A 15,102-nucleotide genomic window follows, 5' to 3' on the forward strand; every position below is an offset into this window, starting at 1 on the left:
CTCTGAAAAAAAAAATCACATTTTCCCTTATAATTGATTTCTTCCTCTCTTTTCATCTCATCATGCTTCTTTGTTCACATTTTGTTTATAAAGTGGCAATTGTGGCCGTGATAAATGTGCTAGTTATATAAAAGCTTGCTCCACATTATGCCAGCCAGGGTTTGTCTGCTTAGAATGAGTAATGACTATCTTGCAGAACTATCACTATATGGCTGGTCTGTTGAGTTAGGCTACCTAACTGGATTTTTACAGTCAAGCAGTGGGGAATGGGGTAGCTGCCTAAAGAGTCTGCCCAAACCTGTGTTTTAGTCACAATTCATTTCAGTTTGACCTGTAACCGTTTCCCCACTCCACTAACCCAGAAATAGTACCTCGGGTTAAGAACTTTGCTTCAGGATAAGAACAGAAATCGTGCTCCGGCGGCGCGGCGGCAGTGGGAGGCCCCATTAGCTAAAGTGGTGCTTCAGGTTAAGAACAGTTTCAGGTTAAGTACAGACCTCCAGAATGAATTAAGTTCTTAACCTGAGGTACCACTGTATAGGAAAACATATATAATTATGCTTATATGCTATTTATAGATGTAATCAGGGAGACCAACAATCCATGCCTCATACCTCCCAAGAGACAAATGCCAATCATACCTTCAAGTCAACTTCTATACCTCTTAGAATAAAAGGTGGGATGCATTTATTTTTTACTACTACTACTATTACTACTACTGTTTTGTTTTTGTTTTTTTACTAAACGTTCTATCCAACACAGGCATATCCCCAGTGTTAGAAACTGAGATATGAAAGCTAGGAGCTAAATGGCACCTAGGTTATGGGCAAAACCACGGAATGTTTAGGCACACTTTTTAATAACAAGAATGCAAAGCTGAAAATGAATGAGCTGCAGTTAAAATCTTGTGTTCATTTTTCACATGGTCTAGTCCCCATCTGAAGACTTCAAAACAGAAAGCCGTTTCCCCTGCCCGCTTCCCCTAATAGTCTTAAGAGGGTCCCTGGGTGGCTGGAAATGGGGAGGCAGAAAAAGCTCCTCCTTTTCTTCCACTCTGCAGACAAGCCCTGAATTCTCCCTACACCCCCTTTCCTTCATATAAATATATCATTTTGGCACCACAATTAACACATATTAGTGGCCTATACAGCTGATGACAGAGACACCCCCCTTGAGTGTCCAGTTCGCAAGCTTAAGGGTCTTTCAATGATTTGTTTTGATTTTCAAAATTTGTTTTGATTATAAGCATCACTGTGAGAGTCTAGGGTAGATAACACTTTAACATGCACTACTTAAACCATCATAACTAGTATATTTCAAATTAAAAGCACATCACACATTAAAAGTACATTAAACAAGGCAACTAAAATCTAAACAAAACATGCTGGGTTGAAAATAAAATAAAATAAAATTTTCAGGTCCCCAATCCATGCACGTTTTTCTTGGGAGGAAGCCCCATTGAACTTAGTTCAGATTTACTTCTAAGTAACAGTGGCAATTTTGATCTGAAATCTTAGGCACAGTACTGCACCCAGAGCTCAGAAACTGCTCGCGTTTATGAAATTCCCTGTCGCAAAACGCGCCTAGAACAATGGGAGTTATGAACGCTGCATATCACTACACCCAAAAATGTGTGGCCCAATACAAATTGGTTTTCCTAATTTATATCTTGGATCAGGAAAACAAAAACACTCTGCATGTCTTATGATGGCACCTTTTAGTCTGCATGATTCATATGGGAATATAATGTGGTGTTGGGCTTTGAAGGAAACAGGAATATAATTTGGTCCTCTCTTAATCAAGATGATCTTCTGGTATTCAATTTTAATGGGAATAGATTGTGATTGAAGTAGCAAACACTATGTTACATTTTGGGAAGCTTATAATTAAGAGGACCTTGTTATCCCCATGAATAATTACATTTGCTCCCAAAATCTCCAAATATTACTCATGCACTATAAGTTGAAAGAAGTAATAATCATTCTTTTTCTTAGGATGTTTTTTCAACTCCTGCCTCTGGCCCCGAAACAATTTCTTTTTCTTGTGGTATTAAATAGCTTGTTAAAGTTTCTAGTCGACCACCCAAGAGTATATTATACTTTATTTTTAAGTATTTTCTCCATTGTCTAGTGGGTCTTGAACATCGTCCTTACGGCAGCCATCTTAGCACCTGAAGCTTTGTTGGATGCTGTCACGCAGAGTGTAATTTACACCTGGTATTGGAAAATCAATATTAAGAGGTTTTAATTCCAAAGATTTGGGTTTTCTAATATAAAAGTGAAAATGAATCTCGGCATGATTGCACCAAAAATGTTGCAACAGAGCTGGTCACATGGAGGAAGAGAGGGACATGGGGAAGAAGTAAGGAGAGAGTCGACACATGATGCGCTCTCGTGTCAAAAGGGCTATCTAGTTAAAGAGAATGGAGTGGCAATTAACTAACATTTTATAGGCTCATTACAGCGTTCAAGAAAGCAATCTAGTCCAAATGCTGGTGTAAGGGGGGTTCCTTATCATATCAACCAATATAGTTCACATCATGACAGCCAACTGTATCGCTGAGTTTATATTTGTTGATACTGAGCAGCATCAGCTGGGAACTTCTCCTGCGTAAGCATCAATGAATGAGAACCGCAAATGAGTTCTTGTGGTGCAGCTCCCTGTCATTTCTTCTTATTTTTCTCTACTTTTCACCAATTGTTATGTTAACAACATATGGAACATATTATTATTATTACATATTATTCAAATGATTATTACACAATAATATTACAGCATTAGAGAAAAAAATCCATGCTTTGCATATTTCTATCATATTTCAGATTCAGCAAACACACACACACACACAGAGGATACTGAGATAGACCATTGGTCCACCTAGCTCAATGTTGTCTACAGCCCATTGATTTGCTGTGGCTCTTCAGAATTTCAGATGAGTATTTCCCAGCTCTACCTGCCAGGTCTGAATCTGAGATCTTATAGATGTGAAACAGATGCCGTACCACAGAGCTACAGCGCTACACACACATAAAAGATGGATGCAACACATCTACCACTGACTGTCTCTTTTTTCTTCCTTGGTACATATAAACCTAATGGGGTGCATCTGCAGATCCCTGGGGCAAAATTTCTACCCATTGAAGGGGAGAAAGCGGGAATTTGCTGGTATGCAATTGAATCCCACCCACAAAATAGCAACAGTGTGAAAGCAGCCCAGAGACACCATCATAAAATGGCAGAAATGGAGCCATACCCCCGTGGAGGGTGTCGGCATGGTTTCTACTGCATAACTGCTGTCAGCAGAAGTGTCCCACTAGACAGGCTGGTGTGTACAGTGGTACCTTAGGTTACATACGCTTCAGGTTACATACGCTTCAGGTTACAGACTCTGCTAACCCAGAAATAGTACCTTGGGTTAAGAACTTTGCTTCAGGATGAGAACAGAAATCGTGCTCCGGCGGTGCAGCAGCAGCAGGAGGCCCCATTAGCTCAGGTTAAGAACAGTTTCAGGTTAAGAACGGACCTCCGGAATGAATTAAGTACTTAACCCAAGGTACCACTGTACTCTGAACCTGGCTTGCCTGGGGGTGGGGGGCGGGGGGGAATTGTTCTTCTCAGAGAATGTAATATGAAGCCTGAATGGCCAAACGGGAGACATGACTCTGATCTGAAACAAAAGACTGAATCCAAGTAGAATACAGAATGGCAGTGATGCAGCTTGCATGCTCTAGTCCCCCACGCCCAAATCAGGGTCCCTGCTAAGAAGATCCTGCTGGATTAAACCAATGGCCCATTAGTGTAGCACTCTGTTCTCACTGCGGCCAATCAGGTGCCTGTGGGAAACCTTCAGTCAGGATTTGAGCACACAAGTATTCTTTCTTCCTGTGGTCTCCAGCAACTGGCATTTGGAAGCATTTGTGCCTCTACCTGTGGAGGCAGATCATAGCCACCATGACTAGTAGCCATCAATTGCCCACCATTAATATGTCCAGTCCTCTTTTGAAACCATCACTGCCTCCTTTGGGAGTGAGTTCCAAAGTTTAACCATGTGCTGTGTGAAGAAGTACTTTCTTTTATATATCCTGGTGAGCTTCCTTGCTTCCTTCCTCAAGTGATCTGCTCTTCAGTTGGGGCCTTTTCTTTTCTCTCTCCCTGTGTAGCTGGGCTCTCTATCCAAAGTGGGCTTTTTTCTTCTCTCCTTCCCCACCCTGCCTAGTCAGGGTCTCTGTTTAACTGCTGAACTTCCCAACAGCTGAATCTACCTAGCCTGCAGGTATGTCTTCCACCTGTTCTCACAGCACAGATCTCTCCACAATCTGCATGGCACCAGGGAACCAAGAACCCGTGTCTGTTCATCGGCTGGTGTGGTTGTGGGCCACCCAGATGATACAGCTGTGAAATAGGCAGCAGTTCCCTTGCGGGGGCCTTCCTCATCTGTGTTGCCGGGCTCACCTACCCCTCCTGGGCATGCTGAGCCAATAGGAGCAGCTGTGTGTGTGTCAATTGGGTGCCTGAGGATGACAGTTCAAGAGGAGGAGGAGGTTGAGTCCAGCTTCTCCATCAGGGATAGAGACATGAGAAGAGAGTTAAATTGGGAGTTAGATTCCCAACTGCCCTGCTGCTGTCCACTTGGTGAGGGTCAGATGCAGCCAAATTAGGGGAGGGACCGTTGCTAAATACCAGGTACAGTGGTACCTCGGGTTAAGAACTTAATTCGTTCTGGAGGTCCATTCTTAACCTGAAACTGTTCTTAACCTGAAGCACCACTTTAGCTAATGGGGCCTCCCACTGCTGCTGCGCCGCAGGAGCACGATTTCTGTTCTCATCCTGAAGCAAAGTTCTTGACCCGAGGTACTATTTCTGGGTTAGTGGAGTCTGTAACCTGAAGCATCTGTAACCTGAAGCGTCTGTAACCCGAGGTACCACTGTACTCCTGAATTGGAAGCGGGTGGGTAGAAGCAGAGCCCCTGATGGCTCTGGAGCATTCAGTCGGACAGGATAATGCTGATGTTCGCAAGTGCGGTCAGGCCACGTTCTGGAGATAACTTGTTGGTGACATCAGCACTCTCAGCTTTTGGGCTAGGAAGACACAGGAATCCAAGCATTAAGTGCTGTGACTTAGGGAAACAGCAACACATTGCAGTGGAGGCAACTCCCTGCCAGAGACCAGCCTGTCCTCACATGATCTTAGGATTGCCCAAGTGCCCCAGATGTCAACACACTTTTTGCTGATTGACCACTGGGCTCTCCCGGTCCCTGAGCTGTTGCCTGGCAGCAGCCCGTTCTCTCAGGCTGCAGCAGACAAAGGGCTGGGAAGTAGGACTACCCCACGTGCTCTGCTGACAGCCCAACTCTGTTAGGCTCCCAGTCGCCTTGAACTGTTTCCATTCAAGCTGGTCATTATAAGAAACATGAACCTTTAAGAGCTGGTGCCTGATTCTATTTGTTTTCCTTTTCCCTCCTCTTCCTCTTGTCCTTTTCTGCCATGTCATTTAGATTTTAAGCAGGAAGACAGGGACTGCCGTCTTTGTTACTGATCTTATGTAAGCAGGTCTGGGGCCCTTTTTGGTTGAAGAGCAGAGTAAAAATGCTTTTAACCAAAGAAATAAAACTCAGGCTGGTCTCTGGCAGGGAGTTGCCTCTGCTGCAATGTGTTGCTGTTTCCATAAGTCACAGCACTTAATGCTTGGATTCCTGTGTCTTCCTAGCCCAAAAGCTGAGAGTGCTGATGTCATTGACAATGGTGTGTCTCGTGCAAAGTTGAGAATAGGAACTGCACCAAGATTATGGACTAGCTGGCCACTTTCTCACCCCCTTGTCCTGCATTTGAATAGCAATTCAATAAATGTTGGGTGCTCATATAGCGCACTGATTTTAATTCTTAGATCAGGGAGGAACAGATTAAAAATCATCCGTAAAAGTGCCCCATACAACAGAAAACCAACCAAAACACATTAATTCCTCACCTACAGCTGTCTTAACTCTTCCCACCCCCAATACCACTCCATCATGCCCAAGTTAAAATGTTAATATTTGCTTTTGAAAGATGCACAGGCTCATCCTTAGACAAGGCTCCAAAGACACCGAGTTCAATAGATGGAACATCATATTGTCAGCTTACATCAGCTTTGTCTTTAGACTGGGATGATTATATGGTATCCAAAAATCATTTTTGTGTTTGTCCTTTTAAACTGTTGATACTCTTTACATTTAATCCTGTTTATGCCCTGTAGCTGTGACTGAATCAGTTTATACCTTGTAGGTTCTATCAGCAGCAGCATTAAAAACATGTGGGTTTTGTTTTGTTTTTGTTTTGTTTTTTACAAAGCAGTCAGGCGGAATATTTTCTTTCTTTCATAACATCTCAGTGGTTTATCACATGTCACAAGCCAACTTATATCCAAAGTTCAATGGTTCAAATCAAAATGCATAGGTCTTTAGAAACCAGAGTTACAAGCCAACAAGAAGCAGATCTAGCCTATTAATAGACTTCCTGGTGTGTCAAACCAAGACAATCTCAAGAAATACACCAAAAGAGAGCGCAGCAAAATAAAACCCTTATCTGGTACCACCTTTTATGGTGTCGTCTAAGTTTTCCTTGTATCATCTCTTAATGGGCAATCTGATTTCAATGGCGATATAATACAGAAATTGTTCTTCTCTTAAAGGTAAAGGGACCCCTGACAATTAAGTCCAGTCGCGAATGACTCTGGGGTTGTGGCGCTCATCTCGCTTTACAAGCCGAGGGAGCCAGCGTTTGTCTGCTTCAGCAGACAGTTTTTCCGGGTCATGTGGCCAGCATGACTAAGCCGCTTCTGGCGAAACCAGAGCAGCACATGGAAATGCCGTTTGCCTTCCCGCCGGAGCGGTACCTATTTATCTACTTGCACTGGCATGCTTTCAAACTGCTAGGTGGGCAGGAGCTGGGACCAAGCAATGGGAGCGGGGATTTGAACCGCCGACCTTTCGATTGGCAAGCCCAAGCAGCACAGTAGTTTAACCCACAGTGCCACCCATGTCCAGGAATACCCCTACTAGGATGAAAAAGCTAACGGGAAAAGCCAGAGAATCCATAATTTATTTGCTGAACACCCCCAATCCACCCCATTTTAGATATTGAAATCTATTCCTCTTTTCCAGTTCAATGGGCTATTCCACCCAAGCAGTAATAAGGATAAATTATTTCTAGGAAATCTAAATAAACCCAAACTCTTAATGACTCATGCTGGCTGGGGTTCATGGATATGGGAGTCCAACATCATCTGGAAGACCATAGGTTCCCTACTTCTGGTGTAACATATTCTGACTTTTCTAAAGATTGTATATCTGGATATATTTGTACTGTATTCTACAAATTTCTGGTATAGCCAGTCCATTCTGTTTTAGTTTCCTTTCTGTAATTCACTCATTTCTGTTGGATTTTCAGGACAATTCCTCACTTCCATGAATTTGGAAGGTTCATGGTCAATGTCTCCAAACAACTCAACAATGCTTACATCTTACACCAGATCTTAGATGCCACTTGGAGTGAAAATGCCAGCCCAGAAGCATCCATGAATGCTCATAACAGCTGCGATGCAAGTGCTCAAGCAGAGGTCTGATTCAGTCCCTAGTGTTTCAGCACCTGTTGCGTACAGCACCAGCAGAGGAATATTTAAATCAGATCCTGTGTACTTCAGATGCAGAACACTGAGTCATAGGATCAGACTGTCAGGAATATACAATGAATACTCAGAATCCCCGAGAGACAGATGGGCCCAATTGTTCAAGCAGTGACTCCAGCAACTATGGGTCATGTGTCACGAGGGTCAGCCGGCTGCATGGTGTGCTTCACCACTGTATGGAGAAGCCATCACCTTCCATACAACAATAGATGAATGATTTGCATGCCCTTTCCTTCTTTGAGATGGCAATGGGTCAATCTGAGTACAAAGAACAGAAATATGAGAGCATTTGGTCAGTTTTTCTTGACACTTTTACATCGTAGCTGACAGTCCAATACATTCATTTGTCCCATTTATGTGGCCAAGATGCCTTAAACCATGTCCTCCTTTTCTATATTAACTCTCCCTTTTTATTTATTTTTGTTTGAATTTTAATTTATTTGCATAGTACACAAAATGGCAATTAAACATCCTCGAGGGTTTTTGTTATTTTAATTCTATTTTATTGCTGTTGTTAAAAGCAGTGACCCTAGTGGTGGCTTCATAAATTTTAACACGTGGTGAAAAGCAGATGAACAAGAGATCTCTACAAAATGTGGTCATGCACAAAAAGTGAATTTGTACAACTCCTCCGTGAGGAGATGGCATGCCTGAGTTTCCCTTTCAGACATACATTTCCTGGCTACAGGGAGATGAACAAGTTTCTACAAGGCAACATGAAGTTAAAAGTCATTGTGATACTGTAGTAGTGCCAGATCTTTAATTAGGAGACCTACCACACAGGGTTATTGGGAGGATAACATGGTAGAAGCCCCATGTGAGCAACCCCTGAAGGAAGCATGGGATGCAAATGTTATTAATTAAAAGCCCAACTTCACTCACAAATCTGCCTCTTGCCAATTTGCAATGTGTGAACACACTCCGATTCATGTCCATGCAAAAATTTGTCGCTCAGATTCAGAGGCAAGCTTGTCTCCCTTTTACTTCTATTGTATGACACAGAAAAACAACCACTCATTTACATCTTTTGTCTTTGCCAAGCTTTACAGATTTATCTTAAGCTCCTCGATCATGACTCTCCATGACGGGAAGTAACACTTTGACAGTTGATGTGATCGGCTGTCAGATCAGAACTGAACACACTGTGCTGCCTCTTGGGCCAATGAGAACTGAATGAAATGCTTCTGTCTGCCTACGTTCAAATGCCAACATGGCTTAGATCTGGAAACCTACCAGAAAAAACATGGAACAAAAGTTCTCTATGACAGTAGTACTCCATGCTCCAAACTATGTTTTGATGTGTATTGGCAAACAGAGCCAAACCAAACAATAACTACACTGTTTTCAGTCTTCTGAAGCAACTTCATTTATTTGCATTTGCTCCAGCCAGGGTGGAGCTGGACAAATTAGACAGAGTTGGGTTTGATTCACTGAACTTAGCAATGTCAAGATTTGTGGGTTGTTGTTTTTTTTAAAGCAACGAAAAAGCACAAAAGCATCTACTTTAAAAAGTACTTTAAAAACAATTGACTACAGCCCTCTAGCGCTACCAAAACAAGACTGCGTTCCATCTTTGAAGCAATGACACCATCTGGTGGTCAAACAAATGCATATTTTCTTTTCGTTGGCATGTTACAGTCGCCAAACTTTTCTTCTGTGCCCCTTCAGCACTGCTTTCCAAGTTATTTCCAGCGAACACTGAGGTTCCTCAGTCAATGTTATCAGGTGTCTTCACGGAGAAGATCCATAATGGACGTGGACACGCTTCCCTGAAAGATAATGTGAAATAGGCAGTTTTCCCATACAGTTTTCACCCATGGTGGAAACTTGGGTGTGGCTTGCAGTGGGACAAGGCCCAACAAGCCTGGAAAGAAACTCCTTTGAACCAACTGGACTATTTAGAATGCTTCCCAGAATCCTCTGCCATATACATAAGTTCCAGGACAGAGACAAAGAGATTCCTTGAATGGCAAGCTGGCACAGAAAGGGTCCTCTTTAAAGTATAAAAACATTACCTTTCCTCCACAACCACCCTGTTTTCCGATATAGAACCTTACTAGTCTCATTTCTATAACATTTATTTATGTGTAAAAAATTATGTCACCCAATGTAATAAAAAATATATCTAAGTGGCTTACATAAAAACAAGTTCAAAACAGAACAAAACAGATAAAACTGGGCAGTACACAGAAACAGAGAATTAAAAATTAAGAATCAGAGTCAGTGCTTTTTTTCCTAAAAAAATGTTTAAGAGTACTCCATTTTGACTCAAGAAAATCACCATTTTATAGTTCAAATGAGGAAAAATAAATACAGTAAATAGACAAAAGTACCAAGATTCACAAAATGTTTAGGGTATGCATCCCCCTGCGTCCCCACAGGGGGGAAAAGCACTGGTCAGAGTCCGGGAAAGGTTGGGTGAGCATGCAAGTCTTTAAGAGGTGTTTAAATGCTTTTATTGTCTGTGCCTCAGGAATTACCCAAGGGTGGACATTCCAGTGAGGAGTTGCTATCACTGAGAAGGTCCACTTCCATGTGTCACCAAGTGACCATCTGCTGGCTTGGTCTGTACTGGTACAGGTAGCCTGCTCCCAAGTGGTTTGGGACTTTGAATGTAATCAACAAAACTGAACTTTGTAGCTAATAGGCAACTAGCAGATCTATCAACACTGCAGCAATATGTGCATAAACCTGGATGTCCCACAAAGCACCCTAGCAACTGCTTTCTGCACTGGCTGCAGCTTCTGAACCAGGCAGAAGGGTAGGCCCACATATAGCACATTACAGTAGCCTAATTCTCAGGTCACCAGTTCATAGGCTACTGTAGGAAGGCTATCCCTGTCCAGGAATGGTTCCCTCCCTAACAAAAATTGGTAATGGGCATTCCTAGCCACTAGTGACAGTGATGGATGTAAGAACACCACCAAAAGATACTCCTTCAGAGGGAGCACAACCACATCCTGGGCGGGTGCCCAAGCTAGTTCAGAAATCTTGGAGCCACGCATCCATAGAGTCACCCTCTTGTCAGAATACAGTCAATTTATCAGGTCTCATCCAGCCCATGACTGCATCCTGACACCACTCTAGTTTTAGGGCATTCATGGCCTCCCCTGGTTCAGCTGTTACAGAGAAATAGAGATGAACATGCTAAATGACTTGAGCCTGACATGCTCCAAAGCTCACTTCCTCCCTTACATTCCATCACAATCACTGAGTTTAACTAAAGAAGGAGCAATCCACATAATATATGCCACTGCGGTTGTGGGGAGCTCACTATGGAGCTTGCAGGCTGAGTGGGTGTTGAAAAATGCCTTTTCTTACTAACCTTCACTTGTGTTCAACCCCAGTTACCTAAAACATTCAGCAATCACCAAACTGGATAGCAAGCACTACCACCACTCTAACTGGATACTTAATAAATCATTATTAAAAAAAACACAACCATCCTAGCTGTCCTGTAGGCAAATCCCAAAAGCTATCTGGCTTCCAGAAATAGATACACAAGCAAGTACCTAAGTATGGATAGGCATAGACTATGGTATAAAACTCTGAGGCACAGTAAAACAGAAAAGCTTCAGTTTTAGGAACTCAGCTTTCATGCCAATTTCTCCTAATAAAACACATTTTTGTATGCAGTTTTGCCTTAACATTTTGCAACCGATTTCCCCTGATTTGATGCATTTTTGTATTTTATTTTCGCCAATATTTTCATTTTTATGCACACTTTTACTTAATACGTGCAGTTTTGTAAACATTGTTTGGTTGGAGAGATCCACTTACCTTTAATGGTCAGGTGACATTGTGGCCTGGCCACAGCCACATTCATGATCTGGCTGGGGAGCATTGCAGGCCTACCTGCAGATTGGCCAATAGCAGCCAGGCCTGGATGTGGGCATTTCCCAGGAGGCAGTCCTGGCCAGCCAATGGGCATGCTCAGGGCCACCTCAGGGGGAGGGGGATAAATCGTGGCCTAGCCAGGACACCTCTTCAGTTTTTCATCTTGGCGAGTTGCATTGCAAAATTCAGGTAAGTGCACATTTCAAAGGATGACTATGTTTTGATTCTTATATTGTTTTAAAAGAAGAAGAAGAAGAAGAAGAAGAAGAAGAAGAAGAAGAAGAAGAAGAATTTAGTATTTATACCCCACCCATCTGGCTGGGTTTCCCCAGCCACTCTGGGTGGCTCCCAAAAGAATATTAAAAACACGCTAAAACATTAAACATTTAAAACTTCCCTAAACAGGGTTGCCTTCAGATGTCTTCTAAAAGTCAGATAGTTGTTTATTTCCTTGACATCTGATGGGAAGGCGTTCCACAGGGCGGGCACCACTACCCAGAAGACCCTCTGCCTGGTTCCCTGTAACCTCACTTCTCGCAGTGAGGGAACTGTGAGAAGGCCCTCTCAGGAGGACCTCGGAGAACGATGGGGGTGGAGATGCTCCTTCTGGTATACTGGGCCGAGGCCGTTTAGGGCTTTAAAGTAAGGTTACCAGACATCCCTATTTCCCAGGGACAGTCCCCGGATTTACAAATCTGTTCCCTGACAAAATCCATCTATTTAGTAGGAAGTTGAAAAGTGTCCCCGGATTCATTGAAAAAAATCTGGCAACCTTACTTTAAAGGTCAGCACCAACACTTTAAATTGTGCTCGGAAACGTACTGGGAGCCAATGTAGGTCTTTCAGGACCAGTGTTCTTTGGTCCCGGCAGCCACCTCCAGTCACCAGTCTAGCTGCTGCATTCTTGATTAGTTGTAGTTTCCGGGTCACCTTCAAAGGTAGCCCCATGTAGAGTGCATTTCAGTAGTCCAAGTGGGAGATAGCCAGAGCATGCACCACTCTGGCGAGACAGTCTATGGGCAGGTAAGGTCTCACCCTGTGTACCAGATAGAGCTGGTAGACAGCTGTATGGATTTGATAGATTTGCCTTCAAATGTGTCAAAAAGTAAGCAGAGCACTCCTGTCAGCAGGTTTCATCTGGACAGTACACCATTCAGCACTTTGTTTCCTTACCAAATCAAGAAAAGCTTCGGGCATTATCGAATATTTGTTTCCTTCTGATTCTCCATATTTTATTTTGTTTGTGGTAATAGGAAGGGATTACTCTAGAAGAAGAAGGAGAGGAGTTTGGATTTGATATCCCGCTTTATCACTACCTTAAAGAGTCTCAAAGCGGCTAACAATCTCCTTTCCCTTCCTCCCCCACAACAGACACCCTGTGAGATGGGTGGGGCTGAGAGATTTCAGAGAAGTGTGACTAACCCAAGGTCACCCAGCAGCTGCATGTGGAGGAGCGGAGACGCGAACCCGGTTCAGCAGATTATGAGTCTACCTCTCCTAACCACTACACCACACTGGCTCTAGAATGGCCAGGGATTACGGAGTTGTAATTCAGCAACTCTTGGAGGTTGAGGCATTTAGAGCCACTTCTTTGTGTACTCTCCTATTTTGACTTCAAGTTTTGTTACATTTTGATCCAAGCCTTCATCTAAACAGCTCAAAATGGCATATCATGTTATTCTCTCTTGGCTGCTCACAAAAGCCCTGTGCAGTAAGGTGAGGCTGAGAGAGACTGACAGGCCCAAGGCCACCTAGTAGGTAGGGATGGGCAATTTGACTCACTGTTCATTTAAAGGTGACCTGCCCTAATCAAGACTTTCTGAAACAATGCACAAACTGAAACACAGTCATCCTTTGACATCTGCACTTCTCTGAGTTTTGCAGTGCAGTTCTCCAGCCAACAGATGTGTACAAAAAGCTTACACTGGGGCAAAGAGTGTATACAAATACATGTATTATTGAGAACAGCATACAAAATTCATTATATTACAGGAAATTTCTTGCCAAAATACTCACATTAGGCAAAATTGCATTAAAATGTGCATATTAAGAGAAATTTGTGTTAAACACTAAAGAATTTTGATGAGGACTTTTTAAAAAAAAGATCCTCAAACTGATGTGGAAATGAAGGCAAACTGAACTTAAGAGAAATGAGAAACTGAGAGAGAGAAACCGAAACCGATTTGCCCACCCTTACCCAGAAGTCCAATGTTTTATCCACTATGCTACACAATTTTTATTTCTATGCAGGCAGGTCTGGCTGCATTGCTTAAATTTGACCAAAAGAGGCCACTGTCCTCTCTCCCACCATTCTGGTTTTTAGGCACTATTGCTCTGATTAAACATCTCTCTCTCTTGCTCTCTCGTTGTACAGTGGTACCTCAGTTTTTGAACATCTCTGTTGACGAACATTTCGATTTTTGAACGCCGTAAACTCGGAAGTAAATGCTTCGATTTTCAAAAATGCCTCGGAAGTCGAACATGCCACACGGCTTCCGCTGAGTGCAAGATCCTGAGGCCTAGCTGTCGGCGACTGAGTTTTCGGTTTTCAAACATTTCAGAACTCAAATGGTCCTCCGGAATGGATTACATTCGAAAACCGAAGTACCACTGTATCTTTAAAACTGTTTAAATGCCAACAAACCTTAATGAAGTAACTTATTTGTGTGATCTTTTGTACATGCCCTAGATATCCTGCCCCCGATCCTTGAAGTCTCACCTGGATCTTTCAGTCTCTGAAGGCTTCCAGATATCTTTGCATGCAATCCTTTTTATTTTCAGGTTCACTTAAGAGGGTGACCAAGGATAACCAAGAACCTGCTTATGGAACCAGGTGAGCAGATGTTCCAAAATAATTTTCGCAGTTTTGAAACCTGCTTTTTAAAGAGTGTACTAACCCTTTGCCTCCTCCAGATTTGGGTACATCTAGCCTTTCAAGTGAGGCATTTGGATGTTTTGTTATAAATGGTTCATTAAAGTACCACACATTCCAACAAATTGTAACAGTTGCCCTGCCAGTTTCCCTTTCCAAAGCACCTACCCGCACCCCAGCACACTAACCCATTCCACAACTGCAATTCAGTAACAAATTCAAGTTTCAGATAGAGAAAAGTCATTGCTAAATACATAGCTAATTCATCTTTGTCACAAATGTGTAGGTCACAACGTGTACAGATTAGCCTATGAAGCTAATTCAAGTCAGCACCAGAACACCTAATTATCGCTACCAAAACATTATTGCCAGAACTGTGTTAACCCTAATTTCATGTTTAAGGAATCTTTGTATAGAAAGATGCTAGTAAGAGTATTTTAAACTTGAGTGGGTGGTTTTAACTGATCTGAAGATAGATGTAGGTGGAATTACTATTAAGAAGGTGACATAATAATGTGTACAGTACAGTGGTACCTCGGGTTAAGAACTTAATTCGTTCTGGAGGTCCGTTCTTAACCTGAAACTGTTCTTAACCTGAGGTACCACTTTAGCTGCCGCCGCGCGATTTCTGTTCCCATCCTGAAGCAAAGTTCTTAACCTGAGGTACTATTTCTGGGTTAGCGGAGTCTGTAACCTGAAGCGTATGTAACCTGAGGTACCACTGTACTA

Source organism: Podarcis filfolensis (assembly GCF_964270895.1).
Source record: "Podarcis filfolensis genome assembly, chromosome: 3".
NCBI classification, from domain to species: domain Eukaryota; kingdom Metazoa; phylum Chordata; class Lepidosauria; order Squamata; family Lacertidae; genus Podarcis; species Podarcis filfolensis.